This window comes from Meriones unguiculatus, chromosome 10 (assembly GCF_030254825.1).
Source record: "Meriones unguiculatus strain TT.TT164.6M chromosome 10, Bangor_MerUng_6.1, whole genome shotgun sequence".
NCBI lineage: Eukaryota > Metazoa > Chordata > Mammalia > Rodentia > Muridae > Meriones > Meriones unguiculatus.
The window spans coordinates 850229-864158 of record NC_083358.1 but is presented as its reverse complement, the minus strand read 5'-3'; positions in this window follow the sequence as shown (position 1 = coordinate 864158).

Here is a 13930-nt window from a genome sequence, read left to right as displayed (position 1 = left end):
CTGGCTCAGAGCTCACTATGTAGCCCAGATTTGCCCAGAACTCTATGCAGCTCCAGGTGGCCTCTACCTTGAGGAAATCCTTCTACTGCAGCCTCCAGAGTGCTGTCAAGACATGCATGAAGTAACATGCACAGCTTATGGATATCCATCCACATGAATGGATTTCCTGGGTAATCACTGAGTATCTAAAGAGAGGCTGCCCCTATCACGAGATGCTTTGTGCATAGCTGGCTTTTCCACAGTGGTGTTCTTCCAGCTCTACACTAGAATCTTTGAATTAGGAAGATCTTTGGGTTTTGTTTGGGAGGTTTGTTAGTGGTGGGTGGTTGGTTGGGTGGTTGGTTGGTTGTTCCAGAGACAGGGTCTTACATAGCCCATCTGACCTCTAACTTGCTGTGTTGCCAAGGGTGAGTCTGAGTTCCTCATCTTCCTGTATCTACTCAGTTAACTTGCCAGAGTGTGCTATAGCTTTAGTAAGGCTCAGCCTTTAAGCTGATCAACCAGTTTTTCTTTCATCCTGACATTTTATACTTGAATGACAAACATTCACCACCACACCCAGCTTGGAAGGATTTCTAAAATATACCACTTACCTTAATCTCTCTAAATGCCTGAAGACATATGTAAGTAAGCCTCATACCTGACCTCAAATCCAGAACTTTGTAGTTCAAACCATAGCCTACCTTAGTGGAGTGGAATGTCCCTTGCCTTCCACAACTGTTCATGGAATAGTCAAATGACCCTAAGAAATTAGCATCTAGTCTTTACTTTCTTCAGCTCAGCTGACTCCCTGAAGAAAGGTTTTAATTACCTTGAAGTCTCCTGTAATCTAACCCTTTAATTTGCTTAAGTTTCACGAAATTCAAAGGTTGCAGGTGGAAGAAATAATGAAGAGTAGAGACAGGCTGTTTCCCAATCCTTCACTCAGGAAGGGCACCATGACTCCAGGAGCCTGCCAGCTCCAAAGCTTTCCTCAGAAACATTTGGACCCCGAACAAGAATAAAGAAATCTTTGGAGGCCAGAAAACATACTTCCTTTAAAAGTGAGGAGGCTCTCCATGTTTTGGGGAGACTGAGATAAAAGCTGTTCTTGTTTTGGATTACAACACAAACTGATGTTCTTCAGGAAACCTGGGGCACTGTGCCTCTGAGGAGTTCCTTGTCACAAAAATATAGAACCTGCCTAACTCTCATATCTACCCACAGAGTCAAGGAGTTCTCAGTTAGAGACATGATCTCATGTTTAAAAAGAAAAAAGTAAAGGAGGGAATTTATAAGAATTGAGAGCCACAGGGCCCTCTGACTTCTTCTACTCGTTTCTTCATCCCAGGAGGGTCTAGGAAAATCCCCCATATCCTGTTCCTCACTAGGTACACATTTGTATGTGAACTCCCTTGCTTACTTAAGCAACCCAACCTGAAAGGAATCAATGAGCTATTTAAGTTTTACCTTTCTGTCTAAGTCTACCTAAAACATCAGTATTCGTGTTTTCATCTCAGGAAGTTATAGACTCTAGGCATTATCTTTTTCTTTTTCTTTTAAAGTAAACTATATGTGTTTGTTTGTTTCTCTGTCTGTCTGTTTCAGCAAGAAGAATTTTAAGCAAACTATATATCAAGGTCTACACCTGAAATTCTAGAGCTATTTTTTTGAAATCGGAAGGATGACTGGATTGGCAGGCTCTGTCAGAATGGACACTTCCCACTTGGCAGTAATGGCTGCTTTTGGTTTTATAATATAACATGTATGTTAAAATCCAACATATAATGTTTTATCATCATACTCTATGTCTCAACTGTAATTTAAATGAGTGGCTTCCCTTCTTTCTTCAGCATGTGAGCTATTTGAGGTGACAATTGCCACTGCTTGAAGAGTAAATGTGGTTAGTGATCTGTGACAATTCCTGAAACCTGAGAAAGTTCAGACTAGAGCTTTGGTCATTTGTCACTTTTGTGCACTTTGGGATTTGTTTAGTTAATAAGAAAGGCTTAACCCAATAACGGCACAGGAGTCACGGTTAGACTTAATTTATGGTCCTTTATATGTCTGTGACATTTGTGACTTTCACCCTTCATGGGAGCTAAAAATCTGTGAATCACAAGATATGAGGAAGAATAACTAGATTTGTGCACAGATAGGATTCTAATATGTGTTTAAGGGGAGTGAGGGGGAGGGAAGTAGCTAAGTCAGAGCTTATCCAGCATGCACAAAGCCCCACATAAAGACAGGTAATGCACATTGTAAGCCCAGCACTCAGGAGCAGAGGCAGGAGGACTTCAAGATCATCTGCAGTCACACTTGAGTTTGAGGCTAGTGTAGGAGCATGATACCCTATCTCTTATTAAAAACAGAAAAACGGAAAGTGAGTGAGTGGGGATGAAGGAGAAAGTGGAGGAAGTACACAAATCAACAACCTGAGGGGGCTGGAGCACCTCGTTTTCTTTCCAGGCAGCACACTCCAAAATTGTGGCTATTTCAATTATTGTCAAATAAAGCAGCAGAGGGCTGCTATGGCTAAATGGACTTGGAGCATCTGGCATAAGCAGAGACCCTCCAGGTCAAGGCCTTCCTGTGGGTCTCCCGTACGACATTGAACACAGAGACCTCCAGATTCGTTTGACTGAGGAGCACACACTCTCAGGTTCCCCAGCCCAGTGATCTAATTCCAGCCTCTGTATTTTATAGATGCAGAAATCAAGTCCCAGGAAATTAAAGTCATTTGCCAAGGACTGTTTAGTTGCAGAGATGTCTTTATCTTTATCTGAAATTAATCTTTCTGTTTATTTTTGCTTTCATACAGAGACAATAAAATTCATATAATAATGATATCATTTTGTCTGTTTCCTAAGCAAGCTTACATACAAAAAAAATCACAACTAACTTTTGGGAATTAAAAACATTAATAATAATGAAACTATTTCCCTATAAAACTGGGAGTATAGTTATTTCCAAAGTCCTATTAAGAAAATTATTAGTACTTCTTTTGCTCACTAGAATTCCCCAAACAAATTTCTTTGATATTTTACTCATTATTTTTATAATTAGGCATAAAATGGTTCAGACTTTATCCATAATTTAGCAGATCCTTGTGGTTATCTCCAAATAAGATTAGTATTTCTGCACATTACAGATAAGCAGTCAGCCACATGTGACATAAAACCCTTCTTCAAATAATTAGGTTTGCAACGTGACGTGTGCAATTCCTCACTATTAGAAAAAAATAACATTCGTGAGAAACAGAGAAGTCTGCTGCCAGTGAACTGAAGCCAACGGGGTGGAAGAGACATTTGGTGTCCCAGTCAGAGCACAGACACCCCTCTGGCACACACTTTAACCTGTTAGCTGAGAGTGGCCAGCATCTAACACTTCCTTTCCAAATTCAAAAAACAAAAACAGACATACAAAAAGCCCACCCTGTGAGGCTCTGAGTCCAAGATGCTATCTTTTTCACGAGTGCTCTGATCTGGAAGTTCTAAACATGTGTCCATGCACTGACCAAGCCTCTCACTGACCGGAAGGCTGATTCCAAACCCAAGGCAGGGCCATAGAAGCTGCTGGGCCTTCTTCCCACTACAGGAAGTGAACTGTTGTTACTCATTTCCATGACTGTTGGTCACCTTCCTGGTGACCCTACACAGGAAAGGGACTACCTTCTCACCCTGTCAGGAGGTATGGACACTGACCTGGAGGTTCTTACTGCACCCCAGGAAGGTATACTGCTACTGGCTACGAATACTGCATAGTACAGTAAGGGAGAAGTTCTTAAGTTCCAAACACTTGGCAGGGACATTCTCTTGATGAAGAGTCATTGTTGTGTCTCCAAGATGTTCAGAGTGGGTATTTGTTCAGAGATTTTTTTTTCTTAAAGCAAAGGTGCCAGAAAACATGAGTCTAAAAACAGAATTGGAGCTCTGAAATGCCACAAGTATTCTGGGAAGTGTTTACAGAGTTGCTGCATCCAGAGTCAAGGTCATCAGATGGGCAGTACGTGTTAAGATGGTGCAATTGCCCTGTCTGAGCTGTTACCAAATTTCCAAATGGATGGAAGGTCCAACCTAGCTAGGACTTCTACTTCCTGACCTACAGAGACACTGGGATATGGGGTGTTTTGAACATTTATGGTAAATACTTGTTAATGGAATTATATTCACATTGGTGTCTCTATGTTTGAGCTTCCCTCTTCCTTCTCTGAGCTTTCTAAACTGTATTCTTCAGAGTTAGCATTCATCTGATCTTCTTTCAGGCCATTCTGCTTTTTCAGATACTACCTTAGCAAAATTTCTAAGTGCTGAAGACTCTTGAAGAAAGAAAGAAAGAAAGAAAGAAAGAAAGAAAGAAAGAAAGAAAGAAAGAAAGAAAGAAAGAAAGAAGGAAAGACTTAGAAGGAAGATTAAGTAAGAATCCTAAGTATGCTGGCAGCCCTGGGACACTTGCCTAGTGACCTAATTTCATGGGAATTTGCCAGGCCAATTGGTGGAAGAATTCCAGGCCTATCCTTTAGTTCCATGACTTATTCAGCGACACTGCATACATCTGGCTGTTCACATTGTTGTGACCTTCAGAGATTGTCTTTAATGGTGTTCTAGTCACTACATAAATCACAGGAAATGAAGGTACAATAATTTGCATGGCTTCTAAAAATCATACAATTCCAAACTCTTACATCAAATGATAGCGTGTGTGAATATGTGTGTGTGCACACGCACGTGTGTGCGCGCAGGTTTGTGTGTCTATTTGTTTACATACATTTGAAAGCCTGAAGCCATCCTTGCATATGGTTCCTCTGGTGCTGTTAACCTTAATTTTTTTTAGACAGAGTTTCTCACTGCCCTGGAACACTCCAAGTAGGCTAAACTGCCTGACCAACAGGCCACAGGAATTCTCCCGTTTCCTGCTCTGCAGCACCAGGACTTCAAGTGTATGTGCCTCCACATCCAACATTTTGACATCAAATTCTGGGGCTCAAATTCAGGTCCTACGCTCGTAAGACAAGTTCCTTACTGACAGCCATCATCTCAGCCCTCAGAATGATGTCTTACACTGAACTGAGATATGTATCCTTTTCTCATTATTCTAGACTTCTGTCATAAGTATATTGAATAATTACAGAAGCTTCTGGGAATGAGTTATCTAATATGTTATCAAGACCTGTTCCATGAAAGACAAATAATTCCTTATTGCTCAAATGCTTCTTTGTGTGTCTTTTCCCTGCTGGCTTTTTCTAAAGCCTGATCTAAAGTTATTTTAGACACCCTTGTCGATTGGACATGGTTGTATATTGATCTGACATTCTCTTCAGAAAACCACCACAAAAGCATTGTGTGTTGGTCATTCAGAACTGCCCTTTAATTCTTTTCTATTCACAGGCTTACAGCCCTTCCAGAACAGTGGTACCTGGTTCTCTTCCCCCATCTGGAAATGTTACAATGGCCTCTGGCCAAAACAATGAACTTAAGACTTTATAACCCTATATACCCTGCTCAGGCCACTAGTGAAAAGAAAGGAAACCTGTGTTATTATCCCACTTGGGGATGGGAGAAATGGAGAAATGCTCAGTTGATAAAGTGCTTGGTAGGCCAGCATGATCATCTAATTGGATCTCAAGCACCCACATAGAAACTGGGCATAATGGTGTGCACACGAAATACATGTAACCATAGTTCTGGGGGTGGGACAGAGCTAGGCTGATCCCTGGGACTTGCTGGTGAGCCAGACTAAGCAATTTGTCGCTCAAAAAAAAAATTGAAAACAATAAAAGCAGACAGCACATACCAACCTCTGGCTTCCATGTACATGCACATATCTGTGCTTATATCTGTATAAACACGTACACACAAATATGTACTCATGTACTACCATATGTAAATACACATAAAGAAATATTAAGACAAAGGATTTTTGAATTTTTATGCATTTATACATGTGGGGGAGGCGCATGAAGACCAGAGGCAGACATTGGTGTCTTACTCAGTAGCTATCCACTGTATGTTTTTAGATAATGTCTCTTACCAGGCTCATTCCAGGGATCTGCAGGTTTCTACCTCCTCAGAACTGGGATTATAGAGTCTTATTGTCACATCTAGGTTTTTTATGTGATGTGGGTTCTGGGGAATCAAAGTCTAGTACTCATGCTTTAGAGACTGAGTTTCTCCCATAACATGAACGTTTATATTCCACTTATTATGTAATATAGCACACACATTCTAAAATATACTACAATTCCTTGAAACAATTTAGTTTTTGTTGTCCAAAAGTTACCTCAAGTTTTATTTACAAAATAAAATAGTGTCTTTTTTATTGTACCCAAAGTACAAAACAAAATCTCATGACAAAGACCTTTATGTTATGGTTTAAGAAAGTTTATTTCAGATAAATAGATGATAAATTGATAGATGATAGGTAGACAGATAAATAGATGATGTATTAGATAGATTGATAGACAGATGATAGTTAAATGATGGACGGATAGATAGATGATAATAGGTAGATAATAGATAGATAAACAGATAAATGATAGATAAATGATAGATAAGAGATAGATGATAGCTAGATGATAGATAATAGGTAGATAAACAGATGATAGATGATAGAAAGATAGATGGATAGATAGATAGATAGATAGATAGATAGATAGATAGATAGATGATGTAGGCATATCACTGTGCTTTGCCCATGTATCACCTCCCACTTTTCTGTCCCCTCCTCTGTCCCTCCTGTTTTCAAGCTATACACATCCGATGGCTTTTTAAATAATTAGGAGATTTTAATTGGAATGCCTGGTTGATGCTGTCAGAGTTCTCACAGGCACCCCAACACTTTCAAGGTGAGGGAAATGGCAGAGAACTTTGAAGAGTAGTTTCTGTGCTCGCCACAGGTAACCTTCAATTCACTCAGGCCCTGTGGACATCCAGGGCGCACCGTGATTGAGATGGGCTTTTTGGCATCAGTGACTGAGTCTGGGAGTCAGACATTGAATGGAGATTAAGAACAGAATCCAACTTTGAAGGAGACAGAGATGTTTTACAAAATTAAATTTTTGGCATTTTGATCTTTCCCAAACTGGCTCCAAGTCCACTGAATCATCACTGATTTTTATTTTGAAAGTCAAGATGCAAGGGACCTTCAGAGAGAAGAGTAAGACAATGATGAAGCAGCTTCAAGATGAAAGTGTATTAAAAGCCTTAAAAATATAAATGCTTATATTATGCAGCTGTATGACCACAAATCTACTGTCAACAAATACAGTCAACAATTCAAGCACATATCTAAGAGCAAAGACAATGCCACAGGGTTCTGCGTGATAACAAAAGCTGGAAACAAATATTCAACAACAAGGAGAAGGCAAAGCAATACAATGCACAATAGGCACCAAAACACTTGCTATGAAAGGAGCACATTTACTCGAGATAAGAAGTTAGGGTGCGGGGGCTACAGAGCAGCTTCTATAATAGAATTCTGTGTTCGCCTTTCATTTTAAGTTTGGATGGTCATGCCTATATTCCTATATATAATATGTGTATATTAATACACATATTAGTGAGGGGGTCAGCATGATATTTCCATGTGATCGACTCATCTAATTATTCAGGGGCTCCTTGTCACCACTCCTCTTCCAACTTCTAATTGTCACTATTCTGCATTCAGGCTGATGTTTTCAGCTTTGACCCGTATGTGACTGAGTATATGGTACCTCTCTGTCAGGCTTATTTCATTTGACATAATAATTTCTACTTCCATCCATTTGCTATAAATGCAGGATTCTGTCCTTTATTTTATATTTGAGCAATATTCCACTGTGTCTGTATGCCATATTTTATGTATCCATTCATCTATTTCATTGGTACTTTGGCTGATTCTGTATTTTGGCTACTGTCCACAGAAACACCTAGATATGCAGCTTTCTTTGGGGTGCTGGTTTCATTTCCTTTGGGAATATGTGCTGGAGTGGCATGGCTGGAGGTAAGATGGATCTGTTTTCAGCCATTTTTAGGACCTCAACGTAGTTCTTGTAATGGCTCTACTAACTTACATCGTCACTGGCTGGTTATGGTGGTTGTATGCTTGTTTTGCTACTTTAGCCATAGTAACATGGTATCTCGGTGTGGTTTGTTTTGTGCTTCCCTGATGGGTAAGGTCACAGGAAAAGCAGCACCTTCTTATGGTTGACATTTGAGTAGAAGTATTTTAGTGTTTCTACCCGAATCATCCAGTTGTTACATGGAGGAATATGTAGTGCTTTTACACAAAAGGAAAAGAACATATAAAATTCATATTTAAATATTTTCTTAAAAGACTATTTCCAAGAAAGAGGACTGCAGTTGTAGCAGGGTAAGAAAGTCCTGATTGGTCCAGCATGAGGGGACAGAGGAAGTAGACTCACTTTGAGGAGAGCAAGGCAAGTGAGCATGTCCTGGCATTCTCCTGGACAGCTGCAGTTCCTCAGAATCTGCTCACTCTCCTCCCATCAGTGGCAGGAACGGCCACAGGGGAGGGGGATGAGGGGCCAAGGGGTTCTTAGCACCATGCACAGTCCCCAGCTAGAGCATGCTGGTCACCAAAATTCCCATAGGAACAGCAGTGGCCCACCATTTCACTGAAGCATGGACAAAGGTACACTCACTCAGGTGCGCACACGCCCACACACAGCCACGTGTGCGTGTTCACATGAGCACACAGAAACAGGAACACACACTCACATGTGCACCTGTGCTCATACACACTCCCACATGTACTCAAAGTCACAATACAGAGAAAGATGGCACCACAGTAGTATGTAGAGAGGAAACACACAGGAATTTTTCTAACATGCATCTCAAGCCATCTGTCCTTCTGTCCTTTGCTCCTAGACAAAAGGAAGAGAATCTACTTCCAACCCCCAAGATCCTGCATTCTTGGTGCCCTCTCTCCACCTCAGGAGCATCCCAGCCATTAAGCTGAGGACCAGATTGCCTGGGACTTGCAAACTATTTAAGTAATGACTATCATTTATTTCTTCATCCAGAAAAAAAAAATAATCATTGGACTCAAAACAAGAATAATGAAACTCAAATGCAGTAAATACTAAAATGTATGTAAAATGTAATATTATCTCAGCACTGTAAACTTAGCATTCATAAACATTTAAGTGCATTTGAACAATTTGTGAGTGGATGTTCTTAATTTTACCAAATTCCTGCCTGTGGATGCTGATTGCTGATAAATCATACTGAATTATAAATTAAGTGACTTATCCTTTGCCAACTATTTCTGAAAACAAAAATAACATTTAAAAAGTCATTTTCATTGTAAAAAGAGATGTCGTCAGTGTGGGCTGGAGTGCATTTACTGTGTCAAATCTGCAGTGGGCAGGAACTCAGGGATGGAATGATGTGCTGGGGCTGAGTCCTGCCTGCTCCTCTGTCTGTGTTCCCCTCTGCCTTTCTCCTCACTCCCTGCCAGCTCCTTTCCTAAGCCAATGAGCATGGTCAGATCTTCCTTGCTTCAAAACTGACATCTGTCCTAGTTATGTTCCAACTGCTGTAATAAGCACCATGATCAAAGGCAACTTGGGGAGGACAGGCTTTATTTCACCTTATGGTTTACAGGCCATCATGAAGAACAGTCAGGGCAGGATCCAAGACAAGAACCTTGAGTCAGGAACTGATGCAGAAACGATGGAGGAATGCTGTTTACTGGCTTGGTTTCCACGGCTTTCTCAGTCTGTTCTCCTGATACAACCCAGGACCACCTGCCCAGGGCCAGCAGTGCCTACAGTGGGCCAGATCCTTTTGCATCAATTTTAACCAAGAAAATGCTCCCCAGAATTGCCTGCAGTTCATTCTGATGGAGGTGAGTTCTCAGCTGAGGCCCCTGCTTCCCAGATGAGTCTAGCTGGTGTCAAGTTGGCAAAAAATAAAAAATAAAATAATAATAATAATAATAATAATCAGCACACTATATCCATCTTATGAATAAACGTGAAGTGTCCTCCAGAGGCTATTGTGTTTGCAATCTTGGCCTCCTGCTGGTGGTGCTGCTTGGGAAGGTTATAGAAGCTTTAAAAGGCCGAGCCTTGCTGGGGGAAGTGGGAGGAGCTGAGGTTTTACAGCCTCTCTGTTTTCTGATGCGGATGTGCTGTGACCAGCAGCCTCTTGCTCCTGCTCCTGCCACTGTGCCTCTCTCCAAGATAGACTATATCCCCTCAAGCTGGGAGCCTGAGTAAACCTCCTGTCCTTCGGTTGCTTTTGTCGGTGTCACAGCAACAAAGAAGATAACACATAGCCATCCCTCCTCACCTCTCAGCCGTTGCTCGGTTCTTCTTGCAGTTTCTCAGAAGTGGTCCATACACTGTCTCCATTTCCCCTCTTTACTTCAGTGATACGTAGTTCCAGTTAAAACCATTTTGGGTAAAGATCCTCACTAAGCAGCCTAGAACCTTTCCCCTAAATCCAACCTGTACACAGATTTGTAGACATTTTCTGGGAGCGTAGCCGTCTCTGCTTCGGAGGTACTTTTCTCCCGTGGGTTCCCCCAATTCTCCAGCCCCTCCTTAGTCTTTCTTGCAGCCTCTCCTTTGTCCCTGATAGAATGGTGGTCTGTAGCATGTTCTTGGCTAAAGTCAAGGTTCACTTTTATTCCTCTATACACGGCGGTTAGGGATGTCTCCAGTTCATCTACTGTCCGTTTGATTGTGAGTCAGAAACTACGCTGTCTATATCCCCATCCCGTGGTCCAAACCTGTACCCTCAGCTGTGACTTATACTTCCATCAGGCATGTGAAATGGACAAATTAGATTTCCATTACATGTTCACCCCTTGCTCCCGTTCCCTTATCCTTAGCATTTAAAACCAACACAAAGAGCCAACATAAACTGAGTTGACAACTGGAAATGTTTTTGTCTCATCATATGTTGGTACTGTCATGGTCTCCTTCTGTGGGGTGTGTAGACATATGTGTAACGTCTCCCCAGGAAAAGTTTTGTCACATAGCTGCTTTAAGAGTGTCTTGGATCTGCCTGCCTGCACAGCACACAGTAGATTACCCTTACTACAAAGGCACCATTAAAGATCACTTGCAACAAGTGCCAAAATTTAGAGTTAGTGTGGAAGGATTATGTATGTCCAAGGTCAGATTCAGGTAAGTGCTGCTGCTTTGAATCACATTTCATTCCGGATAACCTGGGTGCAATTGCTGCCACAGCTATCAAAGTAGGCAAATTAGTATAGGTTACCAGATTCCCTGCCAAGTTAGCACATGAGCTCAAGAATAAAAGAGTTAGCACACACCTGCTGCTGATAATTAAGATATTATCTGTGAACTTTCACACAAGGGTAGACACAGTAACAGCTTTCTTCTTGTGATCACTAGGTCAGTTCATAAAGCAGATGGCAAAAGTAAAGGAGATTCCTAGTGCGGGGAGGCGTAATTTGGAGCAGGGAAATGCTAAATCCTGGCTTGAAGAATGAAGGGACTTCTGGCAGAACTTGGAATTCCAATAGCATCACTCCTTCGTGGTGCAGATGATAGAGTCCAAAGAGATAAGCAATTCCTATAGCAGCCAACTAGTTAGAAGGAAGTCTATATTGTTTGGAAAGTATGCTCATTATTATCACAAATCTCAGATCAATTTAGAAGTTTAGAAGTTATGACTTAGAATCCCCAATGACATTACTTCTGAAGGCAGTCACACCAATTCTTGCAGTGTTCAGGACTTAAAGGGTTAATGGGGTTCAGAATATGCCAAATCATGCCTAACAATGAAAATTAGGTTACACCATACCCTTACTAATCTCTGCTCTCCTCCTCAAAGGGTCAGGCATTATTGTCTACATGTTAATTTCCTGGACACTTAATGAAAGAAACTAGCTTTGATTTTCTCATAAATGCTCTCTCTCAACCTGGGGAATTCCCTTCTGAGCCTATAAAGGTGGGTGAGGTGAGGGTTTGCACACATGTACACATGCCTGTGGAGTCCAGAGGACCAACTTGGCTGTTCTTCAGGTACCGACTACTTTGTCTTTTGACTGGTTGGTGAGCATAAGCCCCAGGGCTCTTCCTGTCTCTACCTCCCCAGTGCTTACTTAGACTACAAACTTATACCAACGGAGGACCATGCATGGAGAGAGCCTAGAACTCACTTCTCAGATGTGGCTGATTGGCAGCTCAGTCTCCATGTGGATCTCTGAGTGAGGGGAGCAGGGGCTGCTTCTATCATGAACTTTGTTGAATGCTCTTGGATCACTCGTCCCTGATGATGCAGCCTTGCCAGACTACCGAAGAAGAGGATCCAGGCAGTCCTGATGAGGCTTAACAAGCTATGGGCAGATGGCAATAGTGGAGAACACCCCCTTTCAGTGGACTACTGGAAGGGGAAGGGGGGAAGAGGAAGGGAGGGGGGAAGAGAGAGGGAAGGTCAGACTGGGGGGAGTTGGGGGAGTGGGCTTCAATTGGGATACATAGTGATTAAATTGTGAAGAAAAAATAAAAATTTAAAAACAACAACAACAAAACAGAGCCTATCCTGGCCTTGTTTGTATCAGATGCTCTGAAAAATAAAGAGAATGAGTAAAATTAGCTGATATATTATAAACACGAGAAAATATGCCTTAAAAATGACATATGGAAACCACAAAAGTGCTGGTGTATGCTCCTGAGTTGTTAGGTTCACAGCTTTTGACAACAAGATACGGATGGTGTGCGTGTGCAGGTAATGACTGATGTTTAAAGTGACTCTGTGCTTGGCTAAATCTGACTCTGAAGTTTGCAGTATGGGAACTTCTGTTTATAGATTAACATCAACTCAGAAGAAAGGTGAGTAATTGCTAACCTGTAATGAGTTTTCTCTCCTGAAAACACAATAAAGTCAACAAGCACTGCTTTCAACACAGCCCTGGGACAAAGCCTTGTCAGTGTCTGTGGAGACTGTTAAACTAGAGCAAGAATGTTCAAAGAAAACTGTTAACTATTTGATCTTGGTTTACTTTTGGCTAGCATTTTAATGATGCTATAAATTTTGAGTTAATAAACATAAGTTCTGACCATAAATATCTTAGGGCTATTCACAAAATAGTCTTCAGACTCATGTTTTAAAACATTTCTCATTTTCATCAGATTAACTTATAATTACACCCAGAATCACAAATAGATATTTTGCTTTTATTTTTAAAGTGTGTGTGTGTGTGTGTGTGTGTGTGTGTGTGTGTGTGTGTGTGTGTGTGTTGTATGTATGGTGTATGTGTTTGGCATGTGTATGTAAATGTGCATGGTGTGTGTATAAGAAGAGAAACAATGTCCCTAACCTTTGAGATGGAGAAAGTCACCCTTAGTAGAAGCAAGGGAACACATACACATTCATTAGATGTTGGAGTCTTTCTATCCCTTTGAAGCCAAAAACAATGTCCTAGAAGTGACAAAGATGAAGTCCTTCATAAATCACCATCTCCCAACTGTTCTGTTTGAAAATTTGAGTAGAGCAGAGCCCCTCAGATTGGTCTTTTTAGCTTCAATTTACAGCCTTTCACTGACCTCCTGAACCTCTGGGCTCTGCCTCTGAGGCATTCCCAGTGCTGGCCCCTAGGTCTTGACCACACTCCTTGCTCACTTTCCTTGCTTTTGGCTTGCTTCGGGCTTTTTGGCCCAAGTTACCACTGTGACCTTCCCATATGGGTTGACACTGAGGTGGTAAATCACTGCAACAATTTGTCCCAACATTTCCAGAATCCCTTTGCCTAATTTACTTTCAAGTGCCCACTTCCTACATACCAGAAGGTGCTGGTGTATGAGGCTGCTCCTGTTTTACTTCTGCCCATCGCCACCCAACTTTGGGAGTTATGCAGTTGAAAAGGAATGTAGAAGGAAAAGCTAACTAGGTGGAGGGGAAATGAAAACAGAAAATATCAAAATGTATTCAGATAGCATCTGCCTCCTCATGATTGGTGGTGTTACCTTCAC